Source organism: Ambystoma mexicanum, chromosome 2p (genome assembly GCF_040938575.1).
Source record: "Ambystoma mexicanum isolate Mex_15411 chromosome 2p, UKY_AmexF1_1, whole genome shotgun sequence".
Taxonomy (NCBI): Eukaryota; Metazoa; Chordata; class Amphibia; order Caudata; family Ambystomatidae; genus Ambystoma; species Ambystoma mexicanum.
Window position 1 is genome coordinate 278,618,231 of NC_090923.1, and position 12,440 is coordinate 278,630,670.

The following is a 12,440-nucleotide window of genomic DNA, read 5'->3' on the forward strand; positions in this document are numbered from 1 at the left end:
AGGCATACAACCTTTTGGACTCCTTGTCCGGGGGTGACTCTCCCGTGGCAAGGGGAACCCCTGCTCTCTTGCGAGTGTTGGTCACCACAAGCGAGTCTGGGATTGCGTGCCCTTTGATATAAAGCGGGTCGGTGGGGGAGGGCCGGAAAAGTTTTTCGACCCTTGGGTTCACAGCCCTAGTCTGAGCAGGTGTGAGTAAGGAAGGGGCCAGCAGTCTCTTTACAGAGCTCAAGAGAGGGATAGACTGGCTTGCCGGAGGCTTGTCAATGATGTTTTCCGCGAAATCCTGTTCGGGCAAGGCAACGAAGTCGAAGAGGAGGGCGCTTGGGTTGTGTGCTTTGTGCGGTGCGATTGTACGCCCCTGTCACCGGGTGTGGTCCCTGTAGCAAGACCGGAGTCGAGCCTGGAAGGGTCGGGAACGGGCGTGGCAGCTCTAGAAAAGTCCACCTCAAGGTCTATAATGTCCGCGTTGGACGTTTGGTCATCCGATGTACCCCCGTCACTCTCGGCTGGTGTCGCGGCAGGGGAGGGAGGCTCCACGCGTGACATTCCGTACGCGGCCCACCACTTGAACCGGCGCTCCTTATGGGTTTTAGGTTTAGGAGTTTATTCGCCGAACACAGCTTTAGTGCTCTAGGGGGAGATAAGCATTACACGACGTGTGCTCGTCTTTCCACGGATATCTGGCCCTTCACACAGGGCAGAATCTAAATTGAGTCCTTTCCATAGCAGAAGGGAAGGGTGACCAGACCGAAAAGGAAAGAAGTGGAAAAGAGGAAAGACATCATAGCAGTATGGCAAACCCCGAGCCCACTCTGCCTACTGTGTAGGCCGGCCAGAAGGCCCAGCCACGTGGAGGTCCGAACGCCGGATCTTAAGTGCCGGAACCCACAGCCATAGACGATTCCCCCGTAGTCTTCGTCGAAGATGTTCTTGATAGGCGAAGAGACTTAACGGGGATTAAACCGACAATTCGGTAAGATAAACAATGTCTCATGAAGAGCTCCGCTATAGGGCGACCAGTTATCAGGGCGGATAAAAACAATCTGAGGGACCTCTGCGCGTGAGGGATTTTGGGTACTACACACGTCACGGTAGGGATAGTGTTTCAGACACGCCTATGCCGACATCCCCTTTCGGTCCCCCGAAAGACGAGATGCAATACTCCGCGGTTACCACTGGATGTCGGACCATATGCACAGCATGTGATTCTAAGCAGATTAACAAGCATCAGAAACAACATTATCCAGGAAGGGCAAAAATTATTTTATAGGTCTCCCTCTAGACTCCAGTGACAAAACCAGAACTATTTACACCTGTATTACTTTCCTTGACGACTGCAAAACTGCATGTTCTCCGAAAGACCTAAATGCCTTAGGGATCTGACCTCAAGTACCAAGCGGCCAGGTCCAGTGATCCTGGTGAGGGGTGCAGCATCCGACTTCCAGCCTTAAAAGAGTTTGAAAGGAAAACTGGAGGCTCCCTGGACAGATTCTCCAGATCTGAGAACAAGACCTGGCATGCAAATGCCTCCCGGACTTTCCAGATCATAAGCAGATGAGGAAAACAAACTTCACATCCAGAGGTTTCTAGGGCATCCCCCAAGGAGTCCACATCTTGTCCTTCACTGGAAGCATACGACTGACATTTCTGGTTTGGGTACAAGGCAAAAAAGTCCACCTGAGTACATCCCTAAGTGGAGAACAGGCTCAGTGTCACCTCCTGGTCTAGATCCCACTTGTGGTTGGCCGAAGCCAGAGGTCTCCAGCGATTTTCATGGTCCACTTATGACAAATGTACCACCTGAAGCTAAACACCATGACGAAAGGCCAACTCCCATATCTGAACCACCAGGATGGTGAGCTGCATGGATTTCATGATCAGACGTTTGTTGATATAGAACAGCGATAGAGTTTTCCACACATATGCAGACTGTCTTGTCCTGAATGCATACCTTCAGACCCAGAATTGTTGCCTTCAATTCTAATAGGTTGGTGTGTCGTTTCCAATCTGCTGAGACCCATAGGTCAAAAGCTCAGATCCATGGGAGATACCCATCCCACGAGAGTGCAGTCCCAGGTAATAGTCACTTGGGGGGGGGGGTCCACAAATGGCATTCACGACTCTAATTCTTTACTTTAGACCATCAAATCCTCACCCACGGTGCGGCTGGTGATTTGAATGGAGGGGCGTAAATGGTTACGCTCTGTTGCTCCTGGATATTTGGAGTAAGAAGGGGGGGCTTGGGGGCAGTTCTCTCCCAGAGAAGTATTTTAAAATAATGGCTGAAACTGGTGCATCCTAAGCACATTTTGAAAAAAATTGGGCAAAAAGCCACACAGTTTGCAATTGCCTTTGTTGTGTAACTCATAATAGATTGAACTCGCACAGTGCACATGTATTTTCAAGATGCCTTTTCCGAAGTTAGTCCCATACCCTACATCTTGCATATCCTAAAACTCAAAAAAAACTGAAAATGGTAGACAATGTGCTATATAAGAATAACTTACCATAACACTGCATAACAAATAGTTTCACTCATTCTCCTGTGGGGGCATTACTATGGAGGGTCCATCCCACTTTGTGACTGGCAGCAAAATGGCAACAAGTTAATGAGGACTCTCCTGAGGCCAGTCCTCTATACTAGAAGGGATTACATTATACAGAATCACACTAAACAGTAAAGCTAGGATTAGAACACACTTGCAGTTTAGGCACTTTAATAGATACCTTTCCGAACTCCACTGCATCCAAATATTTACATTTTGGATTTCAAGACCTAAAGTAATGCTGTGTTATAAAGCAGCGCTCTCAGGTTTCTCATTGTCATGTGTGGGAAAGCCACATAGTCCGGTTTATGCTTGGAAATCTGTTTTTTACCTAAATGTCAAACAGGTGAGAACAAATTGCAATCCCAGAATCCAAGGGAAAAACAGCACTGGATAATAAGAACATCTGTTTCTTATATAGCGCTACACAGCCATGGGTCTCAGAGCTTAAATAGAAGATGGCATCATTATCCCACAGAGTGGTACTCAATGTACCGACCTCGGAAGGATGAAATGCTGAGTTCACCTTGCCGGGATTCGAACCTGCCACAGCAGGCTGCACACAGATATCAGGTGCAAGCATTCAACTTGCTGTACTATCTGACAGACCTCTTGCGTGGCCACAGGAAACCTGTGCAATACACATCTCAAATGAAGGCAACCTCACAATATGCAAACTAATTTAGAAACATGTTCAGCGAAAAGAATATGGTTTTAGCTTCATTATCCGCATACTGACCAGAAAACTAGAAGTCCCAGAAAACAAAATAATACAAGCCTGACAAATCTTTTTTTACAACACTACTTTAATTCACTTAGAGTTTAGTAACGTCACTTGGATACATATTACCTCCGTCACAAACTTCGAGTGTGCTGTTGTGTAGGGTAGTAACAATATTTTCAACAAATAGTCATAATGAGTAAGGTTTAAAAAAAGAGAGCCTTCTCTTCTGTGAACATATTTGGACATTTAGATTGGATGGGAACCCTGTTGGCTATGTAACAACGGTCCGACCCTTCGTTGCCAAATGCCTACACATCTGAAAAAGAAAAGAGCCAAATGAGTAATGGTTGTTAAATGGTTGCCAGCACCACTTTCCAGACGCTCTGCCTACGGAGACATTTGGGCTGTTTCAAGAAGCATGAATTACAAATGCACGTTTTTCTAACAAGCGGACAAAAACCGCAAAAAGCGACTTCCAAATAGACTAAGCGACTTTGGGCAAAAACAAGCCCAAAAGTCGCTTATGATATGTGGACATGGCAAATAATAAGTGGACATTGCAACTCAAGACTCCCCATCCTTTAAAGCGCTTACCTATTTCCCCTGCATTCTACAGCCGGTAGTTGAGTATTTAATTCCTATCCGAGAAACGGACCCTAGCATCACCCCGCCCTCTGATCATCACGTGAACTCCACGTTACGTTTTATTCCCTGCCTTGCAAGCCTATGAACCAGTTTATGAACAGGAGCGGGAACTGGAACCCAGTAGGGTATCAGCCAAACATGGCGTGTGCCACGTGCAACAGAGTATGTGTATGACGAGCCAATCAAGACAAATTGAATAAACACCATCAGGGACGGTGCGAGGCAATTGCGCTCCTCTGTGTAGTGGCCAAGAACCCGGCTGTCGGTGGGGCACCAGCAGGCACCAGTGCCCGCCTCCACTAAACTAAGTAATATTGTTTTAAAAAGGAGATCTGCAGCTTCCATGGACGATATCTACTGCTGATCACACTGTCTTGCTTTCAGCAGAGGATTTAAAGTACCAGCGATGCACGTGTGAGGACTCATTTCAGAGACCATGGTTTTGGAAAAGACGTACTTAACGTATCCGTGTTAAGAACTGCAAAAGGTCATTTTTAATTTTGAAAACACACTCAAGAAAAGTACACATCACACAAAGGTGTTTAAAACCATCTGACTTATGTGCACATGTTCATATTTAACACTCACAAAAGCGTTTGTGTGCCCCACGTTATATATGAAGAATGGCTTTGTCAAACATTGAAATAGAAACAGGTAACTGCTGTAACCTATTGCTCTCCTGGGCTCGTGCAACGTCATGTGCTGTGCACACGTGACAGACCCATGTGATGCCTCCCAATAAAAGGGGTGCACGGCTTCCCGTGCGGCAGTTAATCCACCACTAATGGCCTGGCGTGTGGTCGTTTTGTGTTGTGTGCGGGATGCCTGGATTAGCTCGGGCCCCTTTACAACTAGAGACGACTTGGTGGAACCTCGCAGAACCCGGCCCTCTGATCAGAAGACTCACTGCCACCACTGCAAACCCCTTCGACCACTACCTGCGGCCCATCACGGCGAAGACCCTGTGAAACCAACCCTACTGTGACAAGTCCACACAAACCAAGACGAATCCTAACCCACGACTACATACTCAACCCAAGAAGATGGAGTAATGAGGCTCGAGCCTTGGTATCCAGAAATCACAGCTGATGGATAAAATCTATCAGCAAGACGACGAGAGTGTGGACCCTCGCGCTTGCTGGCTCCGGAGGGGGAGAGAGAACGTGGAACGGCCTGCAGCCGGCTTCACTTTCTGACTGGGGGCGAAACCTGTGGCGCGGCCAAGACACAGCCCCAATCCCACACGGGGGAGCCTTGTAGTCAGGCATTAGAAGTAAACTCCCGCCTCGGTGTAGAGGAGATGTGGCGTGGGCCGGTCCACTGGCTTTGGTACCTCACGCATGGGGTGGCGGCATTGGTACGGCAAGGACCGCATCTTGAAGGTCGACGATTCTTGCCTCAGGAGGGAGTCCAGCCGCGCTGCTACAAGAGATGAATTGACTAAAGCTCAGAAGAGAAGGACCTGGCGCAGCTCCCATCGCCGCTGCCAGCCATAACTCCTGAATGGGGGCCTGAACGTGGTACAGACCACAAAGCGACCTGCAGCCCCTCCTCACCCTCTTCACAGATGAACTCCTGACCAGGGGGATAAGTGGAAGCACGCTGGGGCTGCAGCCTGGCCCACCATCATGCAAGAACTGACCCAGCAGCGGGCCTCCAATTGGGGGCGAGGGGGTGCTTGTGCGGCCAAGCCGAGAGGGGGCGAGTACCACTCAGCTACGCCAATGCTCTTCCACACAAGGAGGTCTCTGCCACACTACTTAAACTCCTGCCTGCGGGAGCCACAGAAAGGTTGCCCCACACCGCACGGCCAAGAGAAAGAACGAGGCCGCCACTGAAATGCAGGCTCCGTAAAGAGTCAGCACCCACCGCAGTAAAGACGACATTTCCCGTCTGGGGGAGAGTAAGTGTGGCGAGGCCTGTATCATTTTCCCCAGTAAGTGCAGCCCAGCCACAGATGGCCATCAGCGGAGAAAGAAGTTTGCGATGGGGAACGTGGGGACTGGAAACTGCTCTCCTACATTTTGTCTGATACTTAAAGTAGCCCCTGTCAGAGTTCCTGAGCTGCTGCCTGACAACTGCCACCAAGTACTGCAGCAGATGTGGCCCCTGGTGCGGCTTTGCCTGCCAGCAGAGGGCGCAGCCCCTAGCCCTCATGACAATGGATAAAAAGAGTTTTTGGGTGCTAGCAATGACCTGTGCCAAAGGGCTGGGTTTTTAAATGTATGTGGTCAATGCCTGATACCCTGTGACCAAGTGTGTGATGATAATGTGCCTACAAGTGCAATTAATGTAGTGCTTTGCCATACACATGCTCCAAACTGTACAGGGTGTATCATCATGTCTGTGTTGCCATTGTTTCGTTTTACAACCCTGGCATGGGATGTGGTAACCTAAACCCCCTCCTGGGCTTGTGCAATGTCACGTGCTGTGAACACGTGGCAGACCCATGTGATACCTCTCAATAAAGGGGCGTACGACTTTCCGTGCGCCAGTTAATCCCCCAGTAATGGCCTGGCGTGTGGCCCTTTTGTTTTGTGTGTGGGCTGCCTGGATTAGCTCGGGTCCGGGCTGGCCGGCCCCTTAACAGTAGCCTTTTTACATATTACCTTTCTTTACGAGTTTCTATGACTGTCTTGAAAATACATTTTCAATATCAACTGGCAATTATGTCTTCTGCCGAATTCCATTCTGTAGTCTTCATTCGAGGTGGGTGGAATAATACCAACATAGTACACTTTTTACTTGGCATATTTCTGTAATGATGTATATATCTGTGTGTCTACGTGTAATTTTCAAGTCATCTTAATAAAACAGTATTTTTGAAAGCAAAACGTGGTGAGGCAGTGACAGGATAAAAGCAAGTTCATTAATATTTGCCTAGTATGTGATGAGAGGTTGCAGTCCTGGAGACTGAAGGGATTTTCCCTGGTTCTGTCCGTGTGCAGATTTTCAGGGCACAAGTAGAGTATACACGAGGGTCGACAGCGTTTGCACACATTTCTCCAAGGGAGAAAGCAATCCCCTTTGCGCTTTTTTGAGACCGCAATTCAAAACAAAAAGCTTGCTAAATAAAGTGTTCTGCCCCCGTCATGTTCACAGTGCAAACGCTTACCGACTTATTCGGATTTTGTTTTCCAGGGAATATTTAGTCATACATCGTTGGGTTTAAAAAGGTGAGCTCCTTTTATAGTTTGCCAGCGTAGTTATTATGAAATCTCTACTCTCGTGTTTTGCTTCGACGTTGATATTTTTTTGAAAAGCCAAAGTTCATTTGTCGCTTTCTTTAAAGGGGAAAGCTCAATTTAACTAAATTTGCATATTTGACTTTAAGATCTGTAAACTTGTAAGTATATTCACGGGTGCCAGCTTTTGAATTTGGCTACGGGGCAGAAATCCCTCCCACTGAGTGAAGCAAGGGAGGTGTGCCCATTCACAGTCAATCACCGCATTTTACAGCAGGAATAGGAAAGAAGCCATTTAATTTATGGGACGGTCTAAATATCAGCAGCAGTTGCCTAACCTACTGAGTTGTCTTCAGCGTATTAGAATATAAGATCCCCTGCCACTCCTGAGTCTGCAAAACAGATTTGGCCTGCCCACCCGCTTAAAAAAAACATTTAGGGGGTCCATTGATGATGCTCTCTTCCCATTTTGAAACGAGCAACACTTGCTTATTTTGCAAGATGCATGTTAACATGACAGCAAGCCTGAATCCAGTAGTATAGGTTACTGAAACCCTGCCACACCCAGTAATTTAGATGAGCACAGCGAGGCGAATGGGTGCAACTGCACCATCTGCCACCATCAGCGCCTATGTGTATATTTAGGACCCCCCCAAACACACTTTTTGAGCCCTGTACATTTTGAACACCTGAAAAATTGCTTACTCTTACTGCAAAAAGACCTACCGGGTAAATAGGCTCTATAAGGCAATATAGACGCAACCTGACGGGTCTGCCCCAGACCGCAGGCCCGGCTCTGCCATGCCATGCCATGCCAGATGCGTAGCTTCTGAAAAAAAGCATATTGCTTGTTTCGACAATATGGTCAAATATATACACAATAAAATCCCCCAAAAATGTGTAAAACTGCTGGAAAAACAGCAGTTAACTTCACTTAGGAAAACACAATTGCCGTATTTGCACAGTGCCTTCCACAGGCAGATAGTGTTTTAAAAGAAAAGTTCACAGAGACATTTTGAAAACAGTGTTTCTACCAATTACACCTCGGAAGAGATGTGTTCAAGTGCCTGAATTGCAGACTGGTCTGAAATCCCAGCATCTCCAGTTCAGCAAAGTGTGTGCTTCCAGACAAATCCTTTTAACTCACTATACTTGATCGGACAAAAATAGAAGCGTATACAAGGTATTCAACCCACACTGTCTGCTACTTCAACAACAAACAAACAAAAAAAATTCACTCCCGATATTGCCACATAGGTAAATATGAATAGTTAAGCCCTGTCACATGAAGGGCTGCGTTTATCTACACTGTTTGGCTGTGCTGCGTAAGAGGAGCTGCAAGCACAAGAATTTGCCGACAGCCTTTTGTGGACATCAGCTGTTTGATTTGATTCTACGGGCTGCGTCTGATAGCAAAAACATTGGCTGGTAAGCCTGGTAATCCCGCCTATTGCTCCGCCCCTCCAGGAAGTCGGTGCATCAAAAGAACGCCTCAGCGACCCTTGCAGCGTTAAGCCCGGTCGCGTAAAGGGCTGCGTTTATCCACGCTGTTTGGCTGTGCTGCGTGAGAGGAGCTGCAAGCACGAGCATTTGCTGACAGCCTTTTGTGGACATAAGCTGTTTGATTTGACTCTACGGGCTGCGTCTGATGCCGCCTATTGCTCCGCCCCTCCAGGCGCATCAAAAGAACACCCCAGCAACCCTTGTGGCGTTAAGCCCTGTCGCGTGAAGGGCTGCGTTTATCTACGCTGTTTGGCTGCTGCGTTGCTGCAGCGTAAGGAAAATATATCCTTCTTCTACCAACGGAATAAGGAAATTAAAGCACACAACTTGAGGATCATAACGAGTTGTTTGCGACTCTCGCAGTTGGCTACAGTACCCAATATGGCTGAAGAGAGTCCAGCTGACACGGCTGTACCTCGACACAACACCAGCGCGAAGTCACGGTTACCCACACATTCCCGTGTAATGTCATCATCTGCTATGCCGATGCAACTGGCCTGCTTAGGAACAGGTAAGGAGTGGGAGCGGGTCCCCTCTGTGTTACATCATGTATCTGCTTTAGACAATTCTGGCAAGGGCGTGTTGCCGGGGAAATCTAAACACCACAATCATACTTGTAATTCTCCGATGGAAGAGCATCGACTCACTGTGGGGAATAGTGATACACAGATAACATCAAAAGATACTGCACCACAAATGCAAACACAAACAAACCCAACATCTGAAAGCAGTTCACAGGAATTGTTTACCCACTCTCCGGGAGTTATTAGTGGCGTGCAGAAATGCGCCGGCAGTGTCCCGAAAAAAAGGGCATTGGCTAAATTGAAAGTACGCCGTGAGATACAGGAGAAGTCAACCAACACTGACAAAACAGAGGAACATGCATTGAATGTCACAGATGCCGAGTTAACCAAAGTAGGAACCCAGGTCGACGGCGTCCTTGCTCAGTCACAGATGGAAAACAGTTCTGGTGAAAGATTAAGTGATGATAAACCTACTGGTATTAATGATTCAAGGAACACTCCACAAGCATCAAACAGTGGAGATGGAGACAGTTCAACCAACTCAAACTAATTTAACTCAATGCTCTGCAACAAACTTGGATGATTCCATATATTCTGACACATCAGACGTAATGATCACTGCAGAGAGGTATGAGGATATGATTCCCAACGGACAACTAATGATTGAGGAATCAATAATCAAAAACCTTGTCACGTTATCCTCGAGCTTCGATAATCAGTTGAAGGCTGGTGCGAGGAACCACAGGCTGGACAAAGAAATAAAGGTCAGAGCGATTGTGGCTCCCGAGTGTCGCGAAGATTCACATATTGTCAGTGGCATTGTTCATGAAATTAGATACAATGTAAAGGACAAAGGTACGGAAGGGACATCTGTTCCCTACAAAATTAACGAAAAAGCCCAATCAAAATTTGTAAAAGATTTGACTTTAAACATTGACGATAAAGAAAAAGAGTTGGTAGGCGAGGAAGAACCTAAAACTCCTACTAAAGAAAAAATTGTCACTAAATCCAAAAATTTACATACTCCTAGATGAAGGGAAAAGAAAAGCAGCCTCCCCTCCAATTGGCAAAAGAGTAAGACTTCAAAGTACAAGCAATCATGAACTATCCATTACAGACGAAATTTGCGAGCAATAATGGAGAGAACAATTTATAAAAACGACAAGAAAAATAAAGAACACAAAACTCCTGAAACAGTGTCATATTATAATGACTTGCAGGAGTTGGAAGGAGGATCTGTTGCACAGTTGTTGCCACAATCGCAACAAATACTCACTTCTTTGAATCCCCATAGGGGTCCACACTAATTGAACAGAAGATGTCGATATTGTCAGATCTCTGCAACATGACAAATATTGCTTACAATCTACCTTTGTGTCAAAAGGAAGACACATAGGTGGTTCCAAATTGCAACATGGAAATAACTGGTTAAAAGAAAAAAACAGATCAATTGCGATTCAAACAGAAAATGTCACTATCACTCAAAAAGACACTTGTGTCTACTGGAATTGACAATAAAACCAATGAGGAGGTAGTAAACAGCAAATGGTTAAAAGTGTCGTCAAAAATAGAGTCTGATCAAATCGAGAAAGAGGAAGTGAATCGAGGAAACAAAAACCACCTTTCAATTGCAGCAGGTATGCAGATTCATAACAACGTCATGGCCGCGCTCTCAATTTCTTTGGCACCTTATATGAAGCTGTATGAAAACATAAGTGACAGCTTAAAAGACAACGCATTATTGGCGTTAACGCTAACAAAACTGTCAGCACAAGAGATGATGTTAGTTCATTTGGATGCCAAACTTAATCAAGAAGCAGAAAACTCTGCTGCCTGGCAACGAAGGCTCTTTGACGTAGCAAGTGGCGAAAAAAGCAAAAAAGAACAATTATCGCAAGCACTTGTAGACTCCTTAAAATGGATGAGATAAACGTTTGAAAGTAGAGACATCGATATAAGGACAGTACACAGCAACAAGATCATCAACAATAACGAGAAAAGAGTTCTCCCTGACTTGGAGTGTAAATGTAGTACTTCTAGAACCCAAAAAGAAAGTGGACTTAGACATGGAGGAAACCAACCGATGAAAGTAGTAATTACTAAAGGAACAAACATGATACCAAGTGCACAGATTGGAGAGGCACCATCACAAGGAACTATGGAGTCTGAACGTAGTGACGCAAAAGAGGTTAACCAAGAAAGAGACAAATATAAATATTTCTATAAATTCAATAGAAAAAAAACAACATGGAGAAAACAGTCCCACAAAAGGGAAGTTCTGGCAAATCAGGAAAAACCACTGATAAGGACGAACTGTTCCCAGTATTTGGAGGAACCCAAGGCCCTTTACTGTCCAGAACACTTCAGAGTACAAAAAAAATATAGAAAATGGAAAAACAACAGTAATGGGTATTGCCCCAAAGGAGGCTCAGAAATCAAAAAACATTAAAGGAACCCAACGGAATCAAAATACGGGGAGCAAGATCATTTTTTAGAAACATACATTTAAAGATAAACGCCACGACAGAGGAAAACAAAGTCAGTAAGCCAGCTCAAGCGGTCAACAAGAGAGCAAGGCGAATAGTAGAGTGATGAAGACACCGATTCTGAGCCAGAATTACGTTCTCAAGATCTGATTGATGATGCATCTTTCTATACTAATGAAGCTGAACAAATACCAGCAGTAAGTTCAGCGGGTCAAACAAAAGGGAAATTGAGCTCAGAAAATACGCAAAATGTTCGTCTAGTGGAGATAGCGAAAAATGGCTCCATAGATACATCCGACGATGATATAAACGAGGTGGAACATACATTTCTAACAATGGACCAAAAAAGATTGTTACTGGTTCGACAAAGTGAAAAATTACAGAGATGGAATTTGAGAAAAAAGAAGCAATCAAGGAACAAAAAAATTATCTGGAATCCTACAATGCCAGGCAAAAGTAACAGTACAAATACCAGCGATGGAATTGAGTCCAAACAAAATAAGACAAAGAGATCAGATGATCTAAAGATATTGATTGAGAACATTTTACCTGAGAATGAGGAGTACAACTTGAATCGGAAAAATGTTATGCAGCTACTACAGTGTGTCCCTGGTTATAGATCAATAAGGTCCAAGGACATAGCTGCTGTAGAATACGTTGACGAGGAGCGGGTTGATCATGTGATTTTGCATCTAAAGAATAGATCAACAAAAACATTGCTGCTTAAGGACGCAAAGGATCTTAAGAAAAGAGGTTTTGACATGAGGGACCTCCATGAAGATACTTTTGTGGTGGTAAATGACGAGAAGATATCGTCTTTACCA

General features: G+C 45.5%; 1 protein-coding gene across 3 annotated transcripts in view; it reads right to left on the bottom strand.

The window, feature by feature from the left end:
* SFMBT1 (Scm like with four mbt domains 1) overlaps positions 1-12,440 on the bottom strand; it is a 1,637,826-nt gene that overhangs the window by 1,567,305 nt on the left and 58,081 nt on the right. The window contains exon 1 of one of the 3 annotated variants that reach the window (XM_069643546.1): positions 3,868-3,944. The exons of the other annotated variants lie outside the window; for them this stretch is intronic. The gene's annotated coding sequence lies outside the window, so the exon portion shown is untranslated. Of the gene's footprint in view, positions 1-3,867; positions 3,945-12,440 lie in introns of those variants that run through there. 3 annotated transcript variants of the gene reach the window in all.